This window comes from Serinus canaria, chromosome 1, assembly GCF_022539315.1.
Source record: "Serinus canaria isolate serCan28SL12 chromosome 1, serCan2020, whole genome shotgun sequence".
NCBI lineage: Eukaryota > Metazoa > Chordata > Aves > Passeriformes > Fringillidae > Serinus > Serinus canaria.
This window is the reverse complement of record NC_066313.1, coordinates 97923471-97946152: the sequence shown is the minus strand read 5'-3', so window position 1 is coordinate 97946152 and position 22682 is coordinate 97923471. Positions and strand designations below refer to the sequence as shown.

General features: G+C 41.7%; 1 long non-coding RNA gene across 1 annotated transcript in view; it reads left to right on the top strand.

Annotated features, from left to right (window-relative positions):
• Positions 1–14262: 14262 nt before the first annotated feature.
• The window catches only part of LOC108961969 (uncharacterized), a 15028-nt gene continuing 6608 nt past the window's right edge, over positions 14263–22682 (top strand). The window contains exon 1 of the long non-coding RNA XR_001990389.3: positions 14263–14348. This is a non-coding gene — a long non-coding RNA (uncharacterized LOC108961969). The remainder of the gene's footprint in view (positions 14349–22682) is intronic.

The window sequence follows — 22682 nt, the reverse complement described above, 5'->3', positions numbered from 1 at the left end:
GTATTTTTGATAACAATGAACTTAGTAACTCAGATATTTCTCCCTTTATTGGGTACTGTCTAGATTTTTCAGAATGTGTCTGAATTGGTAACTAGCATATGCTAAGAAGATGAAATTAATTGAGAGCTCATCTACAATAATTGCATTACAAGAGTGTGCATATGCTCTAGTGTGCAGCAGGCTCATATTTGTATAGCTGCCCTAAAATGGTTCAGAATATTTACATCAGTGTCTATAAGATGTCCAAAGGAAATATCTATGTTGCCTTACTTGGAAATTCCCTCTGAATAGCAATTCCAGAAATGCTGATTTTCCAGTCTCTGGTTGATTGTCTTGATTTTATCTGTAAACATTTTTAAACTTTTTTTTTTAAATGTGAATTAACTTTTCATGGAACACAGAAGTGGATCAGTTCTATTGTTCTTTATTCATATAAAAGTAAGTAATCTTGAGTACTGTCTGGTTTCTTCCTCTCTAAAAATACCTCATGTATTGCAGGATTTAACATCCTGCTGTGACCTAGCTGAACTACTGCTGGAATGAAGTCTATTAAAATGTCTTTCATCTTGTAAAAATTGTGTACTTTAATCTTTAGACTTTGATGATTTGTTTGCATATGGAATATTTTCCCTGCTTGTAACATTCTAATTCATTTGAAGAAATTGGTTGCCTTATTGGACTTCTGGTAACCTGCTTTCACAAATTTGGATCAGAGCCTAGAAAACCAGTTTTTCCTGAAGTGTGGACAACATTCTGTATTTCAGGAGTGCTCCTGGAAAGGTAAGGCTATTTTTTCTACTTCTATGGACCCTCAGTTAATAATTTAAGAAAAGCTGAGAGATGCTAGTGAAGTTCAAAGTAGCATCCTTTGGATAACCTAAGGACTGACCCAAGTCCATATATTTAAAGGAATAGTCAGGATAGTCTGCTCTGAGCTTCTGCCTTACATATCCTCATCCAGTAGCAGCTTCAATAATTCCTGATTTCACAGAGTCAATCTGAGCAATAAAAATATGGCCTCAAGTGTCTTTTTGTTTGAATAGCACTTTTGCTACCTTTGGAACATGGTCCTCATTGCCTAAATATAGATTTGCAATTTGGAGAAATAGTGCAGTTTTGGAGCAGATTTTCTCACTACGTGTGATTGATTTCCCACAGCTGCTGTTGTGCACCAGATCTCAGATCCTGTTCAGGAAATAAAATTCAAAGATTAATTCCTGGTGTATTTCAGTTCTGGACCCACCCAGGAAAGAACACTGCCACAGAATGCTTCTGTATGGGTGTTCTATTCACCTTCCTATCAGCCTTTTTGTTGTTGTTGTTTTTGTTGTTGTTGTTGTGTGTTTTTTTTTTTTTTTTTGTTTTTTTTTGGTTGGTTGGTTGTTTTTTTTGCATGTTTGTTTGTTTGTTTGGTTTTTTTATTGTGGAAATCTTCCTCAAGGTTCCACACAGGCACCATGCTCTGAGTTGCTGAGGATATGTTCTCACAGAAACCAGGCAGCACAATCCTGGAGTCATCTGGTCCTCTTTGAGCTTGGTAAGTGTCCTACTTGAGTGATGGGGCACTGCAAAACACAGCATCACAGACAGTCCTTTGGGCCTTGTGGGCCATGCTTGTATCAGCACCTGCACTGCTAAATATTGATGCCTATGTGTGAGCTACTCACCACAGGTTCCTTTTGTCCTCAGCAGACAAACCAGAAACTTTTCAGTCAGCCTTAGCAGATCAGATGAATTACCTGTGGGTATTGTTTCTTTCTTGGCATGAACCTTAAAAAGAGCCTGGCCCAAATGGCTAAGATACAAATACTTGGTCAGATGATTCTATTCCTGATAGGTCCTGATAGATGTAGGTGCTGAACTGGGAATCAGTCACTACCATCTACTCATTGTTACTAACCAGCTAGATGTATCTGGCTCCCTGGTTTTTGGGGGCTCAGTTGAGCAGTCTCACCCCCGGACAGCCTGAACTTCCCCAAAATACAAAATTCATTCTTCTCTTAGGCTTCAAACCCATTTTTGTGTTAGGTAAAGCCTTGAATGTAGCAACCCTTTCTTGTTGAAGCCCAGCCAAGGGCCTGTGTGTGTCCCCAGAGTGGGTGCTTGGGTAAACATCTCTGACTGCCCTTGCTGGGACCATCTCCAAATGAGACACAGCAGCAGCAGAATCTGTCATCATGAGTTATCATGTAGTGCCTCCCTCCCTCCCTGGAAAAATAACAATCTCTTTCCCAGGGCACTCCCCCAGGATGTAGGAGACATGACCAGTTTCCTCCTGACTTTCAGAAGCAGCCAGGCCCCCCCTCCTCTGGGGGCTGCCCACTCCTCCAGGTTAAAGCCAGTTCTCAGTACCAATGTTCATGGCTCTCATAATACCAGGGCCATCTGCCCCCACTGGTCCTGTGTTGGAAAACTAGCAAGGATATGATTCTGCAGGTTATGCAACACAAGGTTCTTTGGGAGCTAGAAAGGGAGGGAGGGAGCACCTGAGCCCATGTCTTTAGGCTATGTATGAATTTTAAATAGATACTGAACAAAAGACAGAAACTGTCATTGGAAAAGGAGCCAGAGCACAGGACTCCCCTTTCTTAAATCAGTGCCATCAAAAAGAGGCTTTCTGGTTTTGGGCAAGTCAGTCTTGAACCCTTTCCTCTGGGGTAGTGCACCCTAAAATTAACCTGGAAAGTGAATGACCCAGTATGGGTGGACCAGTGGCCCCTGGAAGAAAATGACTGTTCTGAAACATTTAGTGAAAGAACAATTTGAGAAAGACCACATTAGTCCAACAAACAGTCCCTGGAATCCTCCAGTGTTCGTTATTCACAAGAAAACTTCTAATTGGAGATTATTTCATGACCTTAGAGGAATTAACGAGGTCATAGAGGAAATGGGTCCACTTCAACTTGGACATCCCTCTTTTTCAATGATCCCAAGAGAATGGCCACTTGTAATCATTGATTTGAAGCATTGTTTTTTCAACATTCTACTTCATCCAGAGGATTCTCCTCCATTTCCCTTTTCAGTTGCAAGTATCAACAGCCAGGAGCCTTTACAAAGATACCACTGAGTAGTTCTTCCTAAGGAACTGAAAAACACACTCACTTTCTGAACAGGAAGGAGTGACAGCACCTCCCCTCTTTTTTCTCCCCTGTGGATGGATGTTGCTGCATCATTGCTTTGTCCATCCAGTTATTGTCCCTGCTGGCTTGTGAGAGCCTGTGCCAGTTTGTGCTGCTGCTAGTCCAGCCTCAGGAACTAGCTTATTATCTTTTCCTCTGCTGGATGTGCTACTCATCATCTGTCCTACCCAGGATTTAAATTTATTTTATCCCAAAAAGGTATAGAAGGAAGCCTGTACACATAACAGTAAACTGTTCTCAGCATAGTTCCAATGCCTGGAAGAGCTTGAACTCTTCTTAACATACCTGCCTAATATGCCTTGGTTGAGTTTCTAGGTTTGAGAAATTGAAAAGGCATCCAAAATTTTGAACAGTCAAAACACTGACTTCTAAGGTTTGGCCTGTCTAATGTACTTCCCCTGTGTTTAGTCTTGGGAACATAATGTGCCATTTTTACAAAGTTTGGACAGTGCCAGTGTATAGTTGAGTTTGAAGCAGGTTAACAATTTAAAGATTGTTCTGTGTATGTTATCTTACTGCCAAACTTTTGTTTACAAACTTACAGGGATGTCACTTTTGAGACTATCTCCTTTCAGTTTTACATGAGTTTTAAGAAAGATAGGTTTTGACCAACAAAGATTTCTCTCCCCCTCACTGAAGATACAGAGCTATCCTGGCTACACAAAGTTAGATAGCAGTGTAATATTGTGAGCAGGAGAGAATCAGATCTCCTGAGGGGCAGGAACTAGGAGATTTGCTGCTCACATAGCTAAGTGAACTAGGGATGAGACTATAAATGTAATGATCTGCTCTTTACTCAGGGTAATGCAGCTCTGACTTTGCTGGGGAGCAGAGACATGATTGCCTATTAATTTGAGAAGTGTGTAGAAAAACTCCTGGGATTGTTTTATTTGAGAATTTTGACAGAAAGCTTACTAGGGTGGGTCAGAGGGATCACACAATGGTCATGCTTGTGTGCTTTTTATATAGTTGTAGCGCTGCAAATGTAAAAGATCACAGCTTAAAATATGGCTGTATAAAGTAAAAATCTAGGTACAAATTAAAATGTGCCAGCGGCAGTCCTCTGAAACTGCTCATCCCAAGATGATTTGTTCAACCTCTGTTGGTCATCTCATTGTGTGAGAAGAATATGTGAGTGTGAAAAAGATAAAAAAGACCCTTACCCAGTCTGTTTGTTTTGGTCATTAACAGCATGGAGCCTTAATTTACAAGGCTGCTAATTTATGTAATTTTTGTTTCTACTGTACAGGCTTAAAAAATTCTGGTAATATTTGCTGTAGTGTTCAGGAACATGAGCTTGATAAATGAATGGGTTTCTGCTGCTGTCTGAACTAATACCCTCTGCCTTGCTGACTTTTTGCACATGGGTTAACACTGACTGTGGAGTTAGAGGAGAAGCAAACTTGATGGCAGATGTAACAGTTTTCATGAAATGGAAATACTTATTTAGAAGTGGTTTGACAAGCTTTTGGGTCATCTGAAGGAGAGTTTGTGTACTTGAAATTGAGTTTGTTGTTCCCAGCAATATATCTTGATCTAATAAAAACACAGCTTCACCCCAAAAAAATCCCTATCCCTCTGCAAAGCCTTCCTGTACTCCAGCAGATCAACAGTCCTTAAGGGTATTAAATAGGATTAATAATGAGCCTGAAGGACCCCAATGGTGACCAGCCACCAGCTGGATTTTTCTCCATTCACCACCACTCCCCGGGCTCAGTCATCAGCCAGTTCTTAACCCAGTGAAGCGGCCACCCATCCAAAGCACAGGCTGCCAGCTGCTCCAGAAGAATGCTGTGAGAGATGTGGCAAAGGGTTTGCTGAGCTCCAGGCAGGCACATCCACAGCCTTCCCCTCACCCACCAGGCAGGTCACACCTGGTCATAAAAGGAGGTCAGGTTGGTCAATCAGGACCTGCCTTTCCTAAATGCTGGCTGTGCTGGCTGGCTGTGCTGGCTGGACCTGATCCCTGGTTGACCTGTGTGTGCCACATGATGTGCCACTCAAGATGAGCAGCTCCATCACCTTCCTAGCACTGAGGACAGGCTGACAGGCCTGTAGTTCCCTGGATCCCATCTGTCCCCATAGACCTGTGAGCATCTAAGTGGCACAGGAGGTCACTAACTACTTCCTCTGGATGGCAGGGTGTCTATTCTGCTCCCCATCCTTGTCTACCAGCTCACAGGGCCAGTTGCCTGGAGGATAACCTGTCTTTCTGTTGAAGACTGAGTCAAAGAAGGCATTTTCCAGCCTTTCCATCTCAGTCCTTTTCTCACCCTTGTAACCATCTAACAAAAGATGCAGATTTTCCTTAGCCCTCCTTTTGTAGTTAATGCATTCATAAACCCACTTTTTTATTATCTTTCCCAGCAGTGGCTAGATTCAGTTCTAGCTGAGCTTTTGCCTTTCTAATTCTCTCTCTACATGACCTAATGACATCCTTGTACCCTTCATGTATTGCCTGCCCCTTCTTCCAAATACCTTAAACTCTCTTTTTTTCCCCCTGAGTTCAAGGGAAAGCTTCCTGTTTAGCCAGACTGGTTTTCCTCTCTGACTTACTTTTCAGCACATAGGGATGAGCTGCTCCTGTGCCATCAAGATTTCCATTTCCTTATTTAAAGTATGTCCAGCCTCCATGACCCCTAAGGGCTGTTCCCCAAGGAACTCTCTGAACCAGTGTCCTGAACAGCCCAAAGTACACCCTCCAGAAATCCAAGGCAGAGGTTTTGTTCCCATTCCTTACCTCCAGCTTTGGGTGCCCAAAGGTAACATTTGGCCTTCTCCCTTCAGCTAAGCTGAAAATGGTTGGAAAAATTTATGCTGCAGTGGCATTAAGAACTTAATTGCTTTAAAGGTAAATTACCACAAAGGACCTTCTATTGCCAATTTACAATTAAATATCTGTATATTACAGTGAATCTGTAACACAGGACTGAGGTGCTACCATAGGATAACCATTTTAGATGCCTGAATTACTAATTATTTAATAATGCATTAGTTTATTAAGAATTGAATTCCAGAACATAACCCAGAATTTCCCTGCCCCTTCTGAGATGAAATATCACTATTTGCTTCCCAGTTTCAATTTCTTCTACTAAATAAAAAAGTCTTATTGCAAGTGAGCTTTCTAAAAAATGATGTTTGCTGGTCATATTCTTTGTAGGGCAATTTCTTATTAGGGGGAACCTGGAACATTTTTGTTCCAGGTTCACACAGTCTGGTTGTCCTTACTACCAGCTGGGGATTTTGCTATTTATTTGTAGGAGAATCCAGTCTGAAAGTAAAATATATGATTCTGCTCTTTTATATGCTGTTTTCTTTAGTCATCTAGAAATGGGCAATGTGATGACACATTCTCCTGAGTTTCCATTTGATTTCAGTCACTGCCTCTAAGCAATAGAGTTTTGCTTCAGGTTATGTCCCACAGCCAAGGAGACTAGAATCTCATTTTGGCTTAATTGAAATAAAAATGTCATGGAAACTGTGAAAAGGCATTCCCTAGATGCAAAATCCTAGCCTTGCTGAATTCAAACCTTGGCTAAACCTACTCCACAGCTGCCTTGGTCTACTTCTAGTGTAATCTTCATCAAGCACGGGGTCCACACTGAGTCTCTTTCCCATGCTACCAGTGGTGACTCTGCAGCTGAGGTGTTGTTTTTATTTGTGCCCAGTGCTCTAGACTGCTGTGGAAGATGTGTGCTTTGGAGCACATTAAATGCCCTTTTTAAACCCTTTTTCTTTAAATTCTCATTGCTATCAGAGATGAAGGGTGAGCCCCAGAGCAGTTGCCTGTGACTTCAGGCAAGAAGTGCTCCTACCAAGGCTTGCTTTGGTAGCAGTGTAGCCAATGCACTTGCCCAACTCTCTGGTGTCTTTTGGCAGTAATAACTGCCTTTTACCTTGGTATTTCTAACCCATTTCCATGAAGTTTGGAGGAATTCAACATTTCTGACACACATGTTTCTTTGCTGCACTTGTTTGAAAATTTCCTGAAAGTTGTTAGAACTGACAGACTGAGGAAGGGATAGGGGAAAATGCTGAAGTCATAGAAATAATTTTTTTCTTATGAAAACAAGACAAAAATTATTCTAATAATTGTATTTTTTTAACCTCCCAAATCTTTTACTAGAATCACAGCCTTATGGCATGTCAATGTGACAGAGCTCTTATCATAAAGATGTTACAATCTGTTTTAAAAAGATAGACAGTAGAGATGAGCAATTCTGAAGTGTTTAATATATCACTTTAGAAAAAAATATGGTTTTGGAGTCCAGAAGCAGCCTACTGTCATGTATGCTCATAATCATTTCCACTTAGTGCAGATTTGAAAATTCAAATATTGAATTTGGTTCTGTGTAACATATTTGGGTGAAAAGAATATTAAAAAAAATTTGCAAGTGCTAGTCTACCCTATGTAAAACTATATCCCAAAGGCCAAATTACACTATAATGTTACTTAACAATGCAATGAGCTGTAAAATAGGCAATTTTTATGCAGCTGAGCCCTCCAGCTTATTCTTCCTTCTAAGGCACTGCTTTCTTACTGTGGAAAGAAACAAGTGAATAATATACATTGCCTTTTTTAATGTTCATTATGCTACTATCATTTTTGAACAGGGAGGACAATGAGATAATCTAAATGATATAGATCACTTGTTTTCTTCCCTAATAGGAAAGATAATGAATGGCTTTGTTTTGATGGTTTTATTGCCTGCAAGATAATGAAATATCCCAGCATGGATTTCATTAGACTTTCTCTGGTCTCACTATGATGGACCCATTAAGAAGCCAGATCTCCTCTTTGATATAAATGGAACCAGATATTACAAAGATTTTAGCACACTCTGAAAATCTGGGCATGAGTGTCACCAAAACTGGTGGGTCTGTAGATCGAGGCTGGCCTTGGCCATGAGAGACACAGAAGCACTAATGCAATTTATCACAGTGAAATAGCTCAGGATGACAAAAGTATGAGGCTGAGAGAGCTTTGGCATTTAAACTTTGTGTTTATTCACAGGCATCAGGGTTAGAGAGCATGTGCTGCTTAAATATCCAAATCTTTGCTCTTGTTTCATCTGGGGACTTTCAGGGGTGGGGCACAGAGCACACAGCTCTGTCCTGTCACCAGCAAACCAGTCCTATGCAGAGAGCCAAGCACCTGTGCATCAAGGCAGCTGCAAGGAAAAACTCCTCATGCCATTAACTGGGGAGCATTTCAGCCACCTGGGGGTGGAAAAGAAAAGGTTTTAGTGTCCTTCAAACAGCCATATTGTCTGTATTCTCTTCCCAAGGATGAAAGGAAGAGACTAGGACTAGAGGGAACAGAGACATATGAGCCCCATGAGGTTTTTTTCTGCTAAAGCTTCATGTTCTTATAAAGAACAGCTGCATTTTTTATTTCTACAAGGATGAAAACAAATGTGTTTTGGAATAAGACGAGGAAGACACATTGTATGAAAGCAAAAATAATCCCTATTTGATTCTTACATGAATAGGAGATGTTTGGGAGCTGGAAGTAAGATAAGCCAGAGGGTAAGGCTATTCAGTGATTTTAAAAAGTTGTCAATTTTTTGACAATTGTTCATTAGGAAAAAGCCTGACGCTGTTCTAAGGTTTAAAATATGCCTTTTGGATGGAAGGGATCAGGAACCACAGGAGGCCACACAGATGTGAGTAGCAGTAACTAAAAGAAAAAGAGATGAAAGCTGAGAAGAATTTGAAGGCATCAAGTTAATGGGCTACACCACAGCCGTGTTTTATCATTTCTTTCTTTTCTTGTGATCTCTGCAACAGATAATTACTAGCTCCCATCAGCGATTATTTTCTTGTATCAAAGTGTTGTAACAATGCTCCAAATAAAAAAATTGGCAGCAAATCTAAACCGACCTAGCATAGGGAAAAAAGTTATTGGCACTGCTTGCTGTAGTTTCCTTAAGGAGACCCTTCCACTCCCTAGAGCCAGGTGTGCCTGCCAAGGGAAGACAGTCACAGGTGTGATGCCTGCCTGGGCTTTTATCTCCTGAGGTTCCTTCTTTGCCATGAAGCAACTTATGTGAGGAGCTCTTGGCCAGACTTGACCACTGCACAACTGACACCATTAAATGCTGCAATTAGAGATGAAGAGAGGAAAGGGGGTTTCTGTTCTCCCCTCCCTCTCCTTATACTTGTCTGAAATGGGATTAGTCCATTGCTACATCTGAAACCACAGCAGCAGTTTTCTAAAGGTGGCTATGGAACAGTCCTTGCACCATGGTTTTTCCCCAAGATGGGAGTCAGCTAGAAACCTGCCCTGAAAGAAATCAGGTTATCTGATAGCTAGCATCCATTTAAACAAAATTGCAGGTTTTCAACCTATTTTGTGAAGAATGAATTGAGATTCTCACAGCATTAACTGTGTCTCCAGGTGTTTCATGGCTCCTTTCCCACCAGTGCAGACAGGGAAGCTGAAGGGAGATGGTGTAGTACTGGCAATGCCTGTCTTCATGACTGCTATGGACAAGGAGCAGACACATCAGGGGCTCTGTCTGATGAAGCAAAATCCCAGGAATGCCAGGTTGGACTGCTGGCTGAGCTTCTCACCAGACACAGCTCTGCATGTCTGATTCAGTATTGTACAATGACACCTGCTTTTTTAGAACACTAAAGCTAAATTATTTTGAGAATAAACTAAGAGAGTTGCCTGTCTGTGTGCTGCATTCTAATGCTTTCCCTGTGTCTGGCCTTCTTGTCCATGCAAATTTATGTCACTTTTTTACAAAGCATGACTTAATTCATGTTTGAATTGCTTTTGCTGTGTTTTTTTCATGCATTTTCATGATTTAGATTCACAGGAGAGGAGACAGAGGAAATAAGCTGGCCTTCTCCCACAACAGGTAGATATTACAGGGAAACCTAGTATCAATAAAGACTGGAGATTACTTTGTTCACCTCTCAGTGTTTGTATGCCCCGCAACATTTCAAGCCCAATTGTTGGACAACTACTGAAATACAGCAGCACCTATTGTGCTTTCCTCATTTCTCTCTCTCTCTCTCCTTTTTTTTTTTTAATTTTTTATTTTATTACTAGGACTAAATTTTGGCAGGAAAGAGATGCTCTGGGGCACAAACTTGTGCTAAGAGTTTGCGCAATATACGTTGAGGCTGAAGACAGATCATTCCTGCTGGAATACCTGTGATCGTTTCAGAGGTGATTGCTCCCCCAGGTGGAGCAAATATGAGGTATTTTTGTCCACCTCAGGGTAAAGTAAGCCAGAGGAGGTTAAATTGTCTTCTAGTGAATATTTAATCAACATAACAGGTGGTACTGTTTAAAACTCCAATCAGTTCTCCTCACTGGGATGGAGGAATGTTCCTCTCCAGCAGGGAAGTGACAAAAAATGGTTCAACAGCCATTTCTGTAGACATGTATGATCATGGTTATATTTCCCTTGGAAGGCATCACCCAAGGAGATGAGTAGAAAGATTTTGAAGACAGTCCTTAGAAGGCTGGATTTCTCAAATATGAAATTAAAAAAACAACCAAGCCCAAACGCCCAGCATGTCAGATAATAAAATGTTCAATTTTATTTCTTCCCCAGTGGCCTGAAAAGATTACTAGAAAGATCATCAAGGTCTGCTCTGACAGTTATTCCTAAGCTCACTGAGACTTAAATGGGTTGGGAGAGAATTCCCTCAGGCAGAGTGGTGACAGGATTATTGATGGCTTCGTTGTCTGGTTGGATAAAGCTTGGTTGCCTCCTCTGTTGTGGGCCAAGAATAGCCAGCACACATACTAGAAGAGAAGAGGATTAATAAAATTAATGTGTCTATTTTGCCTGACATTTTAACATGTATTGATTAGAATTCTGCTTTTATAAGAAATATTAATCTTTTTTCTGTCACTCACAGCAGTATTTTCTCCTGCCTTGTGATGTGCCATATTCTCTGCTTCCTTCCAGTCCCTGTTCTTCCCCTTGTCCTGGAGTTCCTCATTGCACTCAGGAACCTCTTGGACTGCATTGAAGTTTCTGTCTGGCTTTTGCTGAGGGAATTTTGTCCACATGGAAAGCACCTTGGAGAAGACACTGATATGTGTGAGAGTCTTCACAGAATATGGCCTAGAGACACCACCTGGGTGCTTGTCTCGAGATAAAATCATAGAATGGTTTGAGACAGACCTTTAAAGGTCATCTAGACCAAACCCCTCTGCAGTGAGCGAGGACATCTTCAACTAAACCAGGTTGCTCAGGGCCCTGTTCAGCCTGACCTTGAATATTTCCAGGGATGGGGCATCCACCATCTCTCTGGCCAACCTGTTCCAGTGCCTCACCACCTTCACAGTCAAGAGTTTCTTCCTAATATCTAATCAAACCTACCATCATTCAGTTTAAAGCCATTACTCCTTGTCCTATCACTACACATCCTTGTAAAAATGTTCCTCCCCAGCTTTCTTGTAGCCCCCTTTTGGAAGGTGCTATAATGTCACCCCTGAGCCTTCTCTCCAGGCTGAGCAACTCCATCTCTCTCACCCTGTCTTCATGGGAGAGGTGCTGCTGCCCTCTGGTCATTTTTGGCCTCCTCTGGACTCACTCTGGCAAGCTGGTGTCCTTCCTGTGCCAGGGACCCCAGAGCTGGATGCAGCATTGCATGCAGGGTCTCATGAGCTCAGAGCAGAGGGCCAGGAGCCCCTCCCTCACCCTGCTGGCCACCCTGCTTTTGATGCAGCCCAGGCTGCAGGTGGCTCTCTGGGCTGCAAAATGCTGAATGCACTCAAGCTAGAAAATGAGGCAATATTCATCCCATAGTTCTAAAAGCATAATTAAAGGCAAGGAACTAGATGGGGAATGGTATAAAACACAATGTAGATTTGCCATCTCCTGACAGTAGATTTTGTCAGTCTAACTTTGCCAACTCTTGTCCAGCTTTCCTTTGGATACTGCTGATTGTCCTGACCCAGGTGCAGCACCTTGCACTTGGCCCTGTTTGACCTCCTGAGGTTCCCATGGGCCCAGCCCTTGAGCTTTTGGTCCTTTGGCTCCTCTGCCCCAGCCTCCTCTTCTTCCTGTCCCAGGCCTAGGTCTGAATCTGCTGTACCTGGCCAGTCTTTTTATTTCTTGTTATTTTGATTTGCATCTCTTATTCATAAAGAGCTGCTCCCTCCCTCGGGTTGCTTGAGTGCCACCTAAGGTACAATTAAGTACAAATTCTTTGTTTATTCCAGGTAGGTCCCAAATGACTCAGAGCAGCTGTTCAGGGGAGTTTCCCAGTGCTCCTGCAAGCTGAGAAGTTTCCTGGATTGCGTCAGTGAGGGAAATGGGTGCACTGTCCTCAGGCAGGGCTGTACCTCTGGGCATTTCAGCTGTCAAACACTTCAGAGCATCTGTGGAGTGCCTGAGGACTGTGAAGCTTAGCTGAGTTTAGCTAGACCCTGTGGGAAGCAGAATTCCAGTTTCTGATGCCAGCTTCCACTTTCTACTGCATTTTAAGTACCCCCTCTGAAGCAGAGGGTAAGAAGGTGAAAATAATTGTCCTGGAAAGTTACATGGCTAAGCAGTATCCTGTTCACTGCTTTGATTCTTGGAAATGGTTATACTCATTTTTATAGCATTTTCTGGAAAAATTAGTCAAAATTAGATATCACACATGGACAATTTCAGTTCAGACTGCTGAAGCTGTGCAAGGAATATTTAGATCAGAAGCAGGTTTTCTAATAAGAAATGTCCGGCCACTTTCCCAACAGGCAGCACTACTAAATTTGCTATGACTAATCCTTGGTATTGATTTTGTTGGCTCGTTGTAAAAAGATAGTTTGTCTGACTCCAGTAATTAAATTTAGTTAATTAGAATAAGTTCCTGTGGCATTTGTCAAGATCACTGCTTTCTTGCCTGTTTTCTTATACTTATGTTCTCTTATGCTGCCCCAAAGACCATCAGACCACGGAATTAAGTTCCCACAAACTGACACTGTCTTTTCATATCTGAAGTTGTCTCTTTTCAGTAGCTGAGCCAAGCATTTAAGTAACCATATTGCATGATTTTCAGGACTTCCAATACAAAATGCTTGCAAAAATACATTTATTGTCTAGCAGACATGTATTGTCTCTATCCAGCTGGGGTATTTTAACTATGGTTCCACTAGTGCTGAGTGTCACCCAGTACCAGACCCTCATTTCAAGAAGACAATCTCTCTTCAGTGGGTGTTTGCAGTTACTTAGTGAGTCCAAGACTATGGAGAAAAACTTCAGAGCAAATGAGACAGAGGGCCTAGGATTTGTAACCTTGTCACACAGCATCTTAAGCCGTTGTCTGCCTGGACATGCCTCTGTTCTGATGATGGGTTTAAGAGCTGTCTGTTAAAGGGCTTTTTAAGGGGTGACAGCATAGATTTTATGCTATTCCTGACTGTCCTGTTTTCCAGTTCTGAAGGCAGCGAGCTAGATTTTTTTCTGAGTGTTGTCAATAAGGCTGCACTAAACAGATCTTAGTATAGGGACAGAGATGGAAGAAGGTCTTTCTCCCTCTGTTTCTCTGCAAAAAGGAGATTAAATCAAGGCATTATTTTGATGTATCTAGAAAAGGGGAAACGTTTTGTGTTGCTTACAAAGGGTGATGCTGATTAGGAAGAATTGGAACATTGAGTGCTCAGCTGGAGCAGGAACAAAGGAGAGGTGAGGAGCCTGTGATGTGTCTCCACAGTGAACAATGCAATTCAAGGTCATACAATGAGTTCTCCTGCTCCAGCTCTTCACTCCAGCATCATCTTTGACCTCATCTCCTCCTCCTCCAGGGATTCAGAAAGCCTCCTCTATGCCCTACAGGAACCCTGCTCCATAATAAGGCAGGGCTGGGGACCAGGGGAGCTGCCTTTAGGGGCAGGTGGGGAATGCACAGCTGTGTTCTGCCCTTCTGCTCTGCTGCTGAGCACTGGGAGCTGCTTGTGCAGTCAGGAATCCAGAGGCTCTGGGGCCAGGTTGTGCAAAAGGCAGCTGGGCTGGGCTGTATGCCATGATGCAAGGCAAGTGTAATGCCTCTGTTCTGAACACTGCATTTCCTTTGGGTGTACGTGCCTGAACAGCTCTGGGACTGTTTGGATTGCATTTGTGTAACACCACAACACAGTCACAATGACAGAGTGCCTGTGGCAGGCTGGACCTGTTTCTGCCCCTTTCTGTGTGAGTCCTTCAAAACTTAGGTGTGCTGGGAAGTTCACTGAGAGTTCTCACAAAAACCCAGGTAAGACATGCTCAAGTAGTGCACCTCTGCTGAGGTGCATTTTCATAATGAAAATATAGCATGTGAGATTATTCTGGTCTCAACCTTACTAGGGGGTCTAACAGGTCTTTTGGTTCTGTCCATATGGGTCTCAGACAAACCACATCACTGGCTTTTCTTAATGAAGTTTTTTTTAAAAGTTTCTTGATGCCAAAAGCACCCCATCCTCACTGCTTTCTGCATCAATCAACAGGGTAAATAATGACTGGCCATGAAAAACAAAGACTAGAACTAGAAGCACAGTCTGAGGAAAGGGACGCTTTATGGAGCACCCATGGAAACTGAGGTTAGTTTCTTACACCCTGTGGTGTGCTAAGGTCTGTAGCAATCAGCATGCAGAGACCTACTTGGGTGTTTCTGAGATGAAATCAAGCTTCACACGCTGCTGGCTTCTCCTGGGCCCTGTAGATGCCCAGGGCAGCTCAGAAGCATGACTGGTAGCTGCTATGGTGTGGTGGTTGTAATATGACAAGTGAAGCACCTTCCCAGGCAGAATAAACCTCTCCACTGGCTTGCAAGGCTTGCAAGGCATATGCCACCATAATTCTTCCTGCTCAAAGGACAGACCAACAGAAAAGCTGTGTCAGGCTCCCGACAGACTGGGCCGAGTTGGACTGATCCCCAGCCTGGAAAATCAGAGCTGTCCAGAGGAAGGAAAGAGAGAAGAAGACTCATTCTCATCACAGCTCCCACAGGGCTTGAGCTTTCTTTGCACAGAGTTGTCATCCCTTGGTGCCTTTGGAGCTCGGGTTTAGTTTGCCCCCTGCATTGGGCACTGTCACAGGCTCTGAGCAGGGGTGGGTTGGTGACCATGGCAGGATCCACCAACAGTCCCAGAGGAAGCAAGGCAGGGAGTCACATCTAGAATCCACCTGGCAGCAGCAGAGGAACTGCTGCAATGTGACTTTGAGGTTCACACAAAACACAGGGGCAGTCAGGACAGGGACGTGACAATGCCCAGGATGCTGAGTGTTCCACAGGGGACAGGGACCTGTGGTATGAGTCCAGGCAGGGCCAGGGAAGCTCCACATGGTTCAAATCTTAACATTTGTCTTACTCTTAAGGAGTTTTACTGTGTAGTCTTTTATAACAAATATTTTATTTTGATTGGATACCGATAAGGTGAAATATGAATGAATACACACTTAAAAAGTATGTTTGCTTTTCTACAACTCTTCAGTACTATGAAGTCCAGTATGAAATATTAAATCTCTGCTCAAATGATGTCATTCTGGAAATAGTAACAAAACATCTTGACCACCTGAAGAGCTCTCTCAAACCAAGATTACCCCATTCTTCTTTTTTAATTTTTTTTTTTTTTGACATAGAATATTTGGTTTGATAAGGCATAAGGAACAAAATGAGCTGAAAACAGTGTTGAACACAGCATCTTGTCTTTCTCCTTGTCTGGAAATAACATTCTCAAGACCTGGGTGTATGCACTTATTTCTGTGTGCAGGCACATGAAGCAGCTCTGGAATACTTCAAGTGTGGTGGAGAGGATTGCATGAGCAAATTCCTGTCACCCCGGCAACATCTTGTCTTGGAAACCTCCAGCTTCTTCCTTTGTCTGTCTTGTTTCCCTTTAATCTAGCAACTAGGTCAAATCCTCCACTTCTCCCAAGTGGGAAGCTAAATGCTCCAGGTGATTATGGAGACACTTGTAAGGATGGCAGTGAGAAGGGCTTTTTGTGCTAGTTTTAAAAAAACAGATGTGCCATTGTACTGTGTGATTCACAATTAATTCACACACATCTTTGGCTGTTTTTTTCCCCTTGTGTTAATATCTGCGCTTGCTTGTGTGAATGCATTTAAGTAGTTTAATATTTGAGTACTTCTTGAAGTTAAAAATATTTCAAGAATTGCAATATGAATGAGGAAACTCCCTTCTCAAATGCAGAAAGAAGAGCCATTGAAAAAAACAGCTAGGCACAATTTTCCTGGATTTTCTCTGTGTATTTCTCTATATAGAGAAGCAGGTATTCTTTAGACTGATCAGTTAAAAATGAAAGAGCAGATCAACAACAAAAAAAGACAAATTGAAAATCAAGAAGGTTATGATGGTGGAAAAATGGCACTCACTTAGACTTCACAATGTACTTTAAATCAAAGAAGAAGTTTATTCAGCAGAATAGGTGCTCAAATAGATATATTACATCACACAAAACCTTAAAAATAATTAAGCATTATCATGCTTTCAAGTGAGCCCAGTAATTCTTAACTTGATTATAAAATATGCCAATTCCCATAAACAAATTTGAATTCAAAATGCTGAATGCACTCAAGTTAGAAACTGAGGCATTATTCATCCCATAATTCTAAAAGCATAACTAAAGGCAAGGAACCAGATGGGGAATGGTATAAAACACAATGTAGATTTGCCATCTCCTGACAGTAGATTTTGTCAGTCTAACTTAATACTTATCCCTCATGATTCAATTAAATTTTGATAAAAGGGGAGTGAAATAGCTTCAATCTGCCTGGACTTAGGTTAAACATTTCCTCACTGGAAATGATTAATAAGGGTGCAGTTTTGTATGTTAATTTGTATATGATAACTAAGAAAATGTCTGATAAACAAAATGCAAAGGGCGAGGGGAACTAATCAGTAGTAGAAAAAAGAAGAACTGAATTCCTTGGGTACTGGATATGGGACTCAGAAATATCTTGGAGTTTGGCAGAAAAAGTATAAACATGCTGATGAGTTCTTGGTGGTGACAGCTGGGAGGGAGGAACACTACAGGAACAAAAGGATTACTTTAAATCTTGACGGAATAAAGAAATAATGACATGATAGAAGTCAAAATTACAAGGTCGCTAAGTAGCTAAAATTCCTGCTGTGAGCTGGAGCTCATCAGCTGGAAACAAAGGAAGAAGGAACAAGACCTTGTTATTCTAGGCAGCTGCAGGGTGGGCAGGTTGAGATGGAACTGTGGGAAGGCCAGCACGGGGCCTGTGGCTGGATCAAGCAGAATGCTTTCAGCAGACACTGGAAAAGTCTAATTTACCCTCTGAGAACCACTGATAAGGTCCCACCCAAAAGACAGCACATGGTTGTGATGATCTGCTCTTTCTGAAGAACAAGGGGTAAGAAGGAGAGGAGAATCAGAAGAGAGGAAAGCCCATTTTCTGGCAGCTAACCAAAGGACCTCACTGCATTTAACTGACCTAAATGCTGATACAAGAACTGGAAATAAACAAGGACAAGAATAATTTCCCAGTGGAAATGAGCCCAGTGTTCCTAACCAGTAGATAATCACTGATATGAGTGAAAAATAAACTTAGATACTTGTCTCTGTATGGAAAAATGTGTGTGACATGGCTAATAGGGATAACAGAAAGCTAGATCTGATGACCCAAGAAAATCCCTTCTCTCCTAATCTCCTCACATGGTCTTATCCTCAGGAAAAGGAGAAGAATTTGGGTAAAAATCCGCCCAAATTCTCTTGTCTTTCAGATGAAATGGGAAAAGGGGACATAGTTAGTGTCTGTCTGAATATTGATCTAACCAGATATCCAGTAGTCTGCTTTATTCTGAAATATTTTCCTATTAGTATAAACCAGAGCAGTTTGTTCAAAATTCAGTTTCTCAGTACCAAGTAGTAAGTAGTGAAGAAATATTCTTACTTATTTACTCACTATTATCAATACACTTTCAAATACTCATCTAAAAACAACTTGTAAAACTCTGAAGGGGCTATGCAGAGGAGTGTAGTAATGTATAGACATGTGCAGAGGCATTAAATTACAGAATAGGATCAGGCTGTTTAAATGCAGCAATTATTTAGATAACTCCAACTACATGTGCTAGATAAAGGGAGAGTCTTTAAAAGTCTGCTTATTGGTTGACTCCCTTCTGAGACATCTCTTATACTCTATATCAAATGCAGGATATCCAATATAGAGTATCCAGGGTTGAGGGGGCCAAACAGTTAGATGGATGATGATTCCAACAGGAACTTCTGCCTACTGCAAGGGGTCTGCTGAAAAAGGAAGAGCAGGAGATGGATATGAGGTTTGCATATGGCAAAATTTATCCCTGAAATCCAGCTTGTTCATGAATCTGCTGCTTGTGTTTTAAAAGTTCTCTCATGGATAGCTGTGTATTTTGCAAATTGAGATATTGGTATGATGAAAAGAAACAACACTTCATTTATTGAGATTTACAAATAGCACATACATTGCCTGCTGTTGCTGCAGTTTTCAGAGATTAAGCTGAGACTCAGTTTTCAGAGACTCTTCTTTCAGGTACTTTTTTCCATGCATTTGGAAACAAACCCAAAAGCTGCCTTATATGACTGTACATAAGAACTTAAATAACTGTTTTTTGTAGTTATTTTTTCTCTTTTATGTAGAAAATATTGTGAAATCACTGATGCATTTATTTCATTCCTTTGTATCTATGCAATGTCTTCCACTTGACTGTAAGGGTGTCATTATAGTAAAGGCTTTTCTTTTACAAGAAAAAGCAAAAGTACTGTTGCTACTTCTGAGAATAAAGATAAAATTGTTCAGTTGTGGGGGGTCATATGTGCTGGCAATTACTTTTATATTTAGAATCGGAAACGACAATCTGAAATCAGAATATCTCATTAGTGGTAATGCATTTTAATTTCTGACAAGTGAAGTATTCCCAAGGAAATGACAGATGTTAGAACTACGGTGAATTACATATGGCTTAAGATACTTCAAAAAGTGGCAAAACATTATAAAAATTCCTTCATTGCCTGGATTGAATCAGTCTTTGCTACTATCCCAAATCCTTTCTCGGTGAAAAAAATTTGAAGGCTCTGGCAGACTGCTAAAGAAACTCTATTTTAGCACATTTTGATCTCTTCTTGCCTTACAGCAGCTATCAACACATCTTTTTTTCCTTTGTTTTTAAGTTTAAGAAGCAAAAAATATGTTTTAGATTCAAGAGTTTAGCAATCTTTTTCTTTCAAATCAAGGCAGATGCACTGACACGGGTCTGTATCTAAAGAGGATTATTATTTGCTTATTGGAAAGTTCAGAACCAGCCTCACAAAGAGCTTACATGTAACTTGGGATGGTCTGAAGTCCGTGCTCAGGACAAAAACTAAGCTTGGCTTAATCTGAAACCAACATTATTTTTGAGACTTCTGGGCCATTATCTGTATATGACCAGGAAGGAATAATGCATTACCTGTTCAGGTGACTGAAATGAAGTGGAATCTGGAATGCAAGAGGGAAGCTGGATCACCAGACAGAGGCTGGGCAAGAAGAACTTTCTTTAATGACACCTCCAGTCATGCTTTATGTGAAGGCCTTTGAACCTGTGAGGATGAAACTTCCCTCAGGCTCCCTGCTTTTATTCCAGACATGAAGCAATGAGGAAACAGTTTTCAGGACAAAACTTCCCCACCAAATTGACTGCCAAAATATCTGGTCAGCAGCAAGGTGATGTTTGATGCCAGGTCATTGCTCTGGAGACCCTTTCACTGATCACACACCTTGCTGGCAGGGGATGTCCCATCTGGTTCTCTTGCTTCCTCATCCATGCTGCATTTTACCCCATTCCTCCCTCCCTTCGGGGAGTTTGGGTTGTTGTATCCCTACATAAGGGATTTTGAGTACTTTTTCTCAAGAATTTAGAGACATATGCTATAGTTTGCTGTGTGTTTCACTGCTGGTGGTTTTCTGGGAAACAGGCTGTGGATGCCAACTCCAGATTTGAATGAGAAGTGTCTCTGAGGGGCTCAGCAGTGATGACTGCTGAATCCTTCTTTCCATCACCAAGACGTGGCCCCAGTGTTGTGCCACCCCATGCTAGAACCATCATACCCCAGATTTTTTTGCTCCTGCCTTGTTTCAGAAAGTTTAATGCACTGTATTTCCCCAACCCTGATATCAGTGCCTTGTCCTGAAAGAGATGGAGTAAGGTGAAGCAGATCTAAAGAGCTGAGGAATAAACACTCTCCACTCTCTCATGAGGGAAAATATGTCTTTATTGCCAGAAAACCACCTAAAAATATGGAGTAGAGATCAAGTCAAATCACCATGAAATGCATTAACAAAACTCTTCAAGAAAATCAAGGAGGAGATGTTACTATTATGTCTGCATTCAAAACATAGGAGGAATGCACTTGAAACTCTTAAAATTACTCAGAACCCCTGAGTGTGCTGTGGAAGAGGTGCACAGAGAGATCAAACTCCTCACAACAGAGAGGGGAAAGGAGCTCTTGAGAGTGTTTGTGGCAGAATCCTGTTTCTATTTCAAATACTGTTTTGTCAATATGTTTGTGTTGCTGTTGTGCTCAGAAGTGCTTGCTCAGAGAAAGATCCCTGCATGCTGGGTGATCACCAAAGGCCATCCTTGCCCCCCACTGGACAATATAACAAGCTGACAAGCTTCCCTGGATAGGCACGGTCGGGGTGGTAGACAGTGATTGCAGAAACAGCAGGTGCCTTCTCCCGTGTCAAAGTTTCAGCAGCCGTGCTGCAAAAGGCAACTTGAAAAGGACAGTGAAGTAGGCACAGAATGGAGAAGCTGAGGAGAGCTTTTGTAGAAATAATTATGTGCCAAAGCACTCAGATGTGCTTTAAAAACTCCATCAAAACAATGTTGCCTGGCTTCTGTGCAGTGAAACGTTCAGTTGTGTTAGGTCAGGTATGGCAGAACACAGGGAGAAAGCAGACTCCATACATCTGGCTCCTGGGATCTGGGGCTCCAAAGCCATCAAGCAGGTGCTGGGCAGAAACTCCTTGACTTCCCTGCCATATAGCACTGCAGAAAAATTTTTCCTACTTAAAATCCAATAAAAAATTACAGACTATGGTTATACCACAGGTTCCCTTTCAGCCTTTGTCATTCAGATATCTGTTTTTCTAGGCAGACAGTCAGGAAGCATGTCTGTATTTCAAGCAGGATTCAGTCTCTAGGTGTGATCAGTGACAGAAGCACACAGGATGAATAAACCATTCCCTGTCATTGTTCCCTGAATACTAGCAGTATTTGGGAAGCTATCAGCAGTCATACAAAAGTATTTTTTCCAGTAAGGAAAGACTATTTCAAATTAGGAGAAAAGTGGCAAATCCAGCAAGCTGACAGACTCTGTGTGTGTGTGAGCATATGTGTAGGCAAAATGCAATCAGTGCACAAGGGAGGCAAAAAGACAATACCTTATAACCTTGCAGCAACATTCTGAGGGCTGAAGAGAGCATGGTATTTAATTATGCTTTGTCTGCACAAATGCTTTAACCCCATATAATCAAATAAACCCTTTAATTTTGTCTTAGGATGTCTAGCCACTCTTCCAGGAGTACCATTTATCATCAAATATACTGGTGCAGATGGAATAGAAACTATTTTTCAAGAGCAGATCACAGTCAATTGTGAGATCATCTTCTGGCCATGTGTCCCTACTTCTCTTTCTGACCTGCAGACCACCTTCCTTCTCCTCCCTGCTTTTATTTGCTCTCTAAAAGCTAGAACAACTGCTTATTTGGAAAATAGTTTATGGTTTATTTTAATGTGGTTTGGGAAGTTAGCAGTGCCAGGTGCTGTCTGCTCTGAAGGCTGATTGACAGCTGTCACTGGGTTAGTCTGTGATCAGCTGGGATCAGTCTCATGCACAATGTCCATCTCCTGTGCAGTAAACCAAATACTTTCACCTGTTAGGCATGGATGGGATCTACCACAGGTGCAGGTGGAGGAAAGGGGGAAGGTAGTGGAAAGGCATTTAATGACCCTGCTTTCTTGCTAGATCTTGTGCTGTTACTTTTTCATCCATTCCCAGGGTGCTGTGCTTGGCTGCTGCCCCTTATGCATGCAGCTTTGACATTCACCTTCTGTAAGCTTACACTGTGAAAAGCCCCTTTCCCTCCCTGCTCACAACAAGCAAATACAAAAAATGCTGTGGAAAAAAGTAAAGTTAAGAAAAAAAAATCCACTCTCCCATTGCTGCAGGCAGCATCATCTTGCAATCATTTTCAGAAACACACCAGGCTTCAGCTTAAGGATGACTTATTTTGTTGTTCCCACAACTCTAACAAGAAGGTTGTTTTAAAACCTCATTGCTTTGATGTCTTGAAGCCATTATCAGACACTGATTACATGGTTACATGCCATCAAGGATGTGATGATCTATGTACATCCTGTGGTCAATTCATTCTCAAGTGTATACAGGGAAAGTCTTACCATTCTGTGATTGCCCCCAGCTCAGGCTTCTTCTGTCATCTATCATGTGAGTTGGAAGCTTGTTAGAGGAAAGACCATTTTTTCATTTGTTGGAAGTTCTATGTGTACCTCAAGAATTAAATTAATAATGTGTTGCA